Here is a 7,813-nt window from a genome sequence, read left to right as displayed (position 1 = left end):
GCATTTTCATTTCCAGTTCTTATACCAATTTCCCTTGCTTTATTGTACTTTCTAGGATCTTCAATACAATCTTAAGTATGTATACACAATGGAATATTACTCAGCCATCAAAAAGTGAAATCTTGCCATTTCCAACAACGTGGATGGAACTAGAGGGTATCATGCTAAGTGAAATAAGTCAGTCAGAGAAAGACAAATACCATATGATTTCACTCCCATGTGGAATTGAAGAAAAAAAAAGAGATGAACATATGGAAAGGGGGAAAAGAAAAAAGGAGAGAGGGAAACAAGCCATAAGGGACTCTTAATGATACAGAACAAACTAAGGGTTGATGGAGGGAGGGGGGTGGATATTAAGGGGGGCACTTGTGATGAGCACTGGGTATTGTATGTAAGTGACGTATCACTGAATTCTACTCCAGAAACCATTAACCAATATTGCACTGTATGTTAACTTACTAAAATTTAAATGAAATAAAATACCATCCTGAATAAAAGTAGGGATAATGGTTACCTAGGCTTATTTATGATTTAGAAGGCAATTTTATTGTTTCACTTCTGGAGGAGGATATTTGCTGTTGAGTTTTGGTGTATAATCACTTTAATAGCTTAAGGAAGTTCATTTTTTTTTTTTAAGATTTTATTTATTTATTTATTAGAGAGCAAGCGAGAGAGAAACAGCATGAGAGGGGAGAGGGTCAGAGGGAGAAGCAGGCTCCCCGCTGAGCTGGGAGCCCAATGTGGGACGCGATCCCAGGACTCCGGGATCATGACCTGAGCCGAAGGCAGTCGCTTAACCAACTGAGCCACCCAGGCACCCAAGGAAGTTCATTTCTATCCCTGGTCTGCTGAGAAGTTTTTTAAAAAATTTTTAAAAATTACAGACAGGTATACATATTTAATAAAACAGATGCCTTTCCTGCATCTACCGAGATGATCATGTGGTTTTTCTTCTTTAGTCTGTTAATGTAGTCATTTACATAATTCATTTTCTGATGTGCAATCAACTTTGAATTATTGGAATAAATTCAATTTTGTTCAGGACATAAGGTATTATATTTTTAATACATTGTAGGAGACAGTTTTCTTTTCTTTTTTTTTTTTTGGAGACAGTTTTCTTTAAGAATTTTGCAACTATGTTTGAGAATGAGATTAGTTGATTTTGTCTTTATCAAGTTTTGGTATTGAAGTTATCACTTAAAAAGTTGAGGTGTTTCCCTCTTTTTCCAGTTATCTAAAATTAGATTACTTTTCCTTGATTGATAGTATTTGCCTTAAGATCCTATGTCTGGTTCTTTATTTATAGAAATATCATAGAAATATTTTTTTCAAGTTTTTATTTCAATTCTAGTTAGTTAACATATATGGTAAATTTGGTTTCAGGTGTAGAATTTAGTGATTCATCACTTACATATAACACCCAGTGCTCATCACAACAAGTGCCCTCCTTCATATGCATCACCCATTTAGCCCAGGGCCCAACCACCTCTCTCCATCAACCCTCAGTTTGTTCTCTCTAGTTAAGAGTCGCTTATGGTCTGCTTCCCTCTTTCTTCCCCCTTTCTGTATGTTCATCTTGTTTTCTTTCTTAAATTCCACATATGATTGAAATCACATAGTATTTGTCTTTCTCTATTTCGCATAGCATGATACTCTCTACCTCCATCCATGTCATTGCCAATGGCAAGATTTCATTCTTTTTGATGGGTGAGTAATATTCCATCATAGATAAATACGTGTATGTGTATATATATATATACACCACATCTTCTTTATCCATTCATCATTCAGTGGACCTTTGGACTCTTTTCATAGTTTGGCTATTGTTGATAATGCTGCTATAAACATCGGGGTGCATGTGCCCCTTCAAAAAAGTATTTTTGTATCTTTGGGTAAATACCTCATAGTACAATTGGTGGGTCGTAGGGTAGTTCTATTTTTACCTTTTGAGGAACCTCCATACTACAACAGCAAAAATGAACTATTGGGACTTCATCAAGATACAAAGCTCTGCACAGTGAAGGAAACAATCAACAAAGCTAAAAGACAACCTATGGAATGGGAGAAGATATTTGCAAATGACGTATCTGATAAAGGATTAGTATCCAAAATCTAGAAATTTAAAAAATTTTAAATTCCAGTATAGCTAATGTACAGTGTGATTTTAGTTTCAGGTGTCCCATAGAGTGATGGTACCATTTAGTACCATATACTGATATATCACCCAGTGCTCATCACGACAAGTGCACGCCTTAATCCCCATCACCTATTTTACCCATCACTCCACCCACCTCCCCTCTGGGAAGCATCAGTTTGTTCTCTATAGTGAAGAGTCTGTTTTTTGGTTTGCCTCTCTCCTTTTTTATTTTTTTTTAATCTTTGCTCTTTTTTTGTTTCTTAAATTCCACCATGAGTGAAAGCATATGGCATTTGTTTTTCTCTTACTGACGTATTTCACTTATTTCAATTAGCATTATACTCTCTAGCTCCATCCATGTTTTTGCAAGTGGGAAGATTTCATTCTTTTTTATGGCAGAATAATATTGCATTGTGTATATATACCATATCTTCTTTATCCATTCATCTCTCCATAGACACTTGGGATGTTTCCATAATTTGGCTATTGTAAATAATGCTGATAGAAACATGTATCATCCTGTATGTATCCTCCCTACAATGCATTATCCATATGAATTAGTGTTTCTTTATTTTTGGGTAGATACCCAGTGGTGGGATTACTGGATTATAGGGTAGTTCTACTTTTAAGTTTTTGAGGACCCTCTATACTGTTTTCCACAGTTGCTGCACCAGTTTGCATTCCCACCAACAGTGCAAGAGGGTTCCTTTTTCTCCACATCCTCGCCACACTTGTTCTTCCTTGTGTTTTTGATGTTAGCCATTCTGACAGGCGTGAGGTGATATCTCATTGTGGTTTTGATTTGCATTTCCCTGATGATGTGTGATGCTGAACATCTTTTCATATGTCCATTGGCCATGTGTCTGTTCACATCTTCTGCCCATTTTTAATTGGATTATTTGTTTTTTGGGTGTTGAGTTGTATCAGTTCTGTATAGATTTTGGACACTAACCCTTTATTAGATATGTCATTTGCAAATCTCTTCTTCTGTTCAGTAGGAGGCCTCTTAGTTTTTCAGTTGTTCCCTTTGCTGTGCAGAAACTTTTTATTTTGATAGAAAATTTTTGCTTTCATTTCCTGGCCTCAGGATACATATCTGGGAAAATGTTGCTATGGCCGATGTCAGAGAAATTACTGTCTGTGCTCTCTTCATAACTTTTATGGTTCCAGGTCTCCCATTTAGGTCTTTACTCCATTTAGAGTTTCGTTTTATGTATGGTGTAAAAAGTGGTCCAGGTTCATTCTTTTGCATCTAGTTGTCCAGTTTTCCCAACACCATCTGTTGAAGACCCTGCCTTTTTCCCATTGGATATTCTTTCCTCCTTTGTCTAAGATTAGTTTCCCATATAATTATGGGTTTATTTCTAGGTTTTCTATTCTGTTCCATTGATGCATGTGTCTATTTTTGTGCAGTACCAGAGTGTTTTGATTACTAGAGCTTTGTAATTTAAGTCTGGAATTGTGATACCTACAGCTTTTCTTTTCTTTTTTTTTCTTTATATACTTTTTAAAAATTTTATTGTTATGTCACCATACATTACATTATTAGTTTTTGATGTAGTGTTCCATGATTCGTTTGCATATAACACCCAGTGCTCCATTCAATACATGCCCTCCTTAATACCCATCACCGGGCTAACCCAACCCCCCACCCCCCAAAACCCTCAGGTTGTTTCTCAGAGTCCATAGTCTCTCATGGTTATCTCCCCCTCCGATTTCCCCCCCTTCATTTTTCCCTTCCTACTATCTTCTTCTTCTTCTTCTTTTTTTTTTTAACATATAATGTATTATTTGTTACAGAGGTACAGGTCTGTGATTCATCAGTCTTACACAATTCACAGCGCTCACCATAGCACATACCCTCCCCAGTGTCCATCACCCAGTCACCCATTCCCTCCCACCTCCCACCACTCCAGCAACCGTCATTTTTTTTTTAAAGATTTTTTATTTATTTATCTGAGCAACCCTCATTTTTTTTTCCTGAGATTAAGAATTCCTCATATCAGTGAGATCCTACGATACTTGTCTTTCTCTGATTGACTTATTTTGCTTAGCATAATACCCTCTAGTTCTATCCACGAATTGCAAATGGCAAGATTTCATTTTTTGATGGCTGCATAATATTCCATTGTATATATATACCACATCTTCTTTATCCATTCATCTGTTGATGGACATCTTGGCTCTTTCCATAGTTTGGCTATTGTGGACATTGCTGCTATAAACATTGGGGTGCACATACCCCTTTGGATCACTACATTTGTATCTTTGGGGTAAATACCCAGTAGTGCAATTGCTGGGTCATATGGTAGCTCTATTTTCAAATTTTTGAGGAACCTCCATACTGTTTTCCAGAGTGGCTGCACCAGCTTGCATTCCCACCAACAGTGTAGGAGGGTTCCCCTTTCTCTGCATCCTTGCCAACATCTGTCATTTCCTGACTTGTTAATTTTAGCCATTCTGACTGGTGTGAGGTGGTATCTCACTGACGTTTTGATTTGGATTTCCCTGATGCCGAGTGATGTTGAGCACTTTTTCATGTGTCTGTTGGTCATTCGGATGTCTTCTTTGGAAAAATGTCTGTTCATGTCTTCTGCCCATTCCTTGATTGGATTATTTTTTCTTTGGGTGTTGAGTTTGGTAAGTTCTTTATAGATTTTGGATACTAGCCCTTTATCTGATATGTCATTTGCAAATATCTTCTCCCATTCTGTCAGTTATCTTTTGGTTTTGTTGACTGTTTCCTTTGCTGTGCAAAAGCTTTTTATCTTGATGAAGTCCCAATAGTTCATTTTTGCCCTTGCTTCCCTTTCCTTTGGTGATGTTTCTAGGAAGAAGCTGCTGTGGCTGAGGTTGAACAGATTGCTGCCTGTGTTCTCCTCTAGGATTTTGATGGATTCCCATCTCACACTTAGGTCTTTCAACCATTTTGAGTCTATTTTTGTGTGTGGTGTAAGGAAATGGTCCAGTTTTATTCTTCTGCATGTGGCTGTCCAATTTTCCCAATACCATTTGTTGAAGAGACTGTCTTTTTACCATTAGACATTCTTTCCTGCTTTGTCAAAGATTAGTTGACCATAGAGTTGAGGGTCCATTTCTGGGCTCTCTATTCTGTTCCATTGATCTATGTGTCTGTTTTTGTGCCAGTACCATACTGTCTTGATGATTACAGCTTTGTAATAGAACTTGAAGTCTGGAATTGTGATGTCACCAGCTTTGCTTTTCTTTTTCAACATTCCTCTGGCTATTTGGGGTCTTTTCTGGTTCCATACAAATTTTAGGATCATTTGTTCCATTTCTTTGAAAAAAGTGGATGGTATTTTGATAGGGATTGCATTAAATGTGTAGATTGCTCTAGGTAGCATTGACATTTTCACAATATTTGTTCTTTCAGTCCATGAGCATGGGACCTTTTTCCATTTCTTTGTGTCTTCCTCAATTTCTTTCATGAGTATGCTGTAGTTTTCTGAGTACAGATTCTTTGCCTCTTTGGTTAGATTTATTCCTAGGTATCTCTTGGTTTTGGGTGCAATTGTAAATGGGATTGACTCCTTAATTTCTCTTTCTTCTGTCTTGTTGTTGGTGTATAGAAATGCAACTGATTTCTGTGCATTGATTTTATATCCTGCCACTGAATTACTGTATGAGTTCTAGCAGTTTTGGGGTGAAGTCTTTTGGGTTTTCCACATAAAGTATTTGCCAAGAGTGAGAGTTTGCCTTCTTCTTTTCTGATTCAGATACATTTTATTTCTTTTTGTTGTCTGATTGCTGTGGCTAGGACTTCTAGTACTATGTTGAATACCAGTGGTGATAGTGGACATCCCTGCTGTGTTCTTGACCTTAGGGGAAAAGCTCTCTTTTTCCCCATTGAGAATGATATTCACTGTGGGTTTTTCATAGATGGCTTTTACGATATTGAGGTATGTACCCTCTATCCCTACACTCTGAAGAGTTTTAATCAAGAAAGGATGCTGTACTTTGTCAAATGCTTTTTCTGCACCTATTGAGAGGATCATATGGCTCTTGTTCTTTCTTTCATTAATGTATTGTATCATATTGATTGATTTGCGGATGTTGAACCAACCTTGCAGCCCAGGAATAAATCCCACTTGGTCGTGGCAAATAATCCTTTTAATGTACTGTTGCATCCTATTGGCTAGTATTTTGGTGAGAATTTTTGCATCCATGTTCATCAGGGATATTGGTCTGTAATTCCCCTTTTTGATGGGGTCTTTGTCTGGTTTTGGGATCAAGGTAATGCTGGCCTCATAAAATGATTTTAGAAGTTTTCCTTCCATTTCTATTTTTTGGAACCGTTTCAGAAGAATAGGTAATAATTCTTCTTTAAATGTTTGGTAGAATTCCCCTGGGAAGCCATCAGGCCCTGGGCTCTTGTTTGTTGGGAGATTTTTGATGACTGCTTCAATTTCCTTGAAATTGAAGGTTATGGGTCTGTTCAGGTTTGCTATTTCTTCCTGGTTCAGTTTTGGTAGTTTATACAACTCTAGGAATACATCCATTTCTTCCAGATTATCTAATTTGATGGCATATATTTGCTCATAATATGTTCTTATAATTGTTTGTATTTCTTTGGTGTTGGCTGTGATCTCTCCTCTTTCATTCATGATTTTATTTATTTGGGTCATTTCTCTTTTCTTTTTGATAAGTCTGGCCAGGGGTTTATCAATCTTACTAATTCTTTCAAAGAGCCAGCTCCTAGTTTCATTGATCTGTTCTACTGTTCTTTTGGTTTCTATTTCATTGATTTCTGCTCTGATCTTTATTATTTCTCTTCTCCTGCGGGGTTTAGGCTTTATTTGCTGTTCTTTCTCCAGCTCCTTTGGGTGTAGGGTTAGGTTGTGTATTTGAGACCTTTCTTGCTTCTTGAGAAAGGCTTGTATTGCTATATACTTTCCTCTTAGGACTGCCTTTGCTGCATCCCAAAGATTTTGAATAGTTGTGTTTTCATTTTCATTTGTTTCCATGAATTTTTTAAATTCTTCTTTAATTTCCTGGTTGACCCAGTCATTCTTTAGTAGGATGCTCTTTAGCCTCCATGTATTTGAGTTCTTTCCGACTTTCCTCTTGTGATTGAGGTCTAGTTTCAAAGCACTGTGGTCCGAAAATATGCAGGGAATGATCCCAATCTTTTGGTACCAGTTGAGACCTGACTTGTAACCTAGGATGTGATCTATTCTGGAGAATGTTCCATGGGCACTAGAGAAGAATGTGTATTCTGTTGCTTTGGGATGGAATGTTCTGAATATATCTGTGAAGTCTATTTGGTTCAGTGTGTCATTTAAAGCCTCTATTTCCTTGTTGATCTTTTGCTTAGAAGATCTGTTCATTTCAGTGACGGGGGCTGTTAAAGTACCCTACTATTATTATATTGTTGTTGATTTTTTGATTTTGTTATTAATTGGCTTATATAATTGGCTGCTCCCATGTTAGGGGCATAGATATTTACAATTGTTAGATCTTCTTGTTGGATGGACCCTTTAAGTAGGCTAAAGTGTCCTTCCTCATCTCCTATTATAATCTTTGGTTTAAAATCTAATTTGTCTGATATAAGGATTGCCACCTCAGCTTCCTTTTGATGTCCATTTGCATGGTAAATAGTTTTCCACACCCTCACTTTCAATCTGGAGGTGTCTTTGGGTCTAAAATGAGTCTCTT

This window comes from Phoca vitulina, unplaced genomic scaffold (assembly GCF_004348235.1).
Source record: "Phoca vitulina isolate PV1807 unplaced genomic scaffold, GSC_HSeal_1.0 scaffold23, whole genome shotgun sequence".
Taxonomy (NCBI): Eukaryota; Metazoa; Chordata; class Mammalia; order Carnivora; family Phocidae; genus Phoca; species Phoca vitulina.
Note: the sequence above shows the minus strand (reverse complement) of the source record.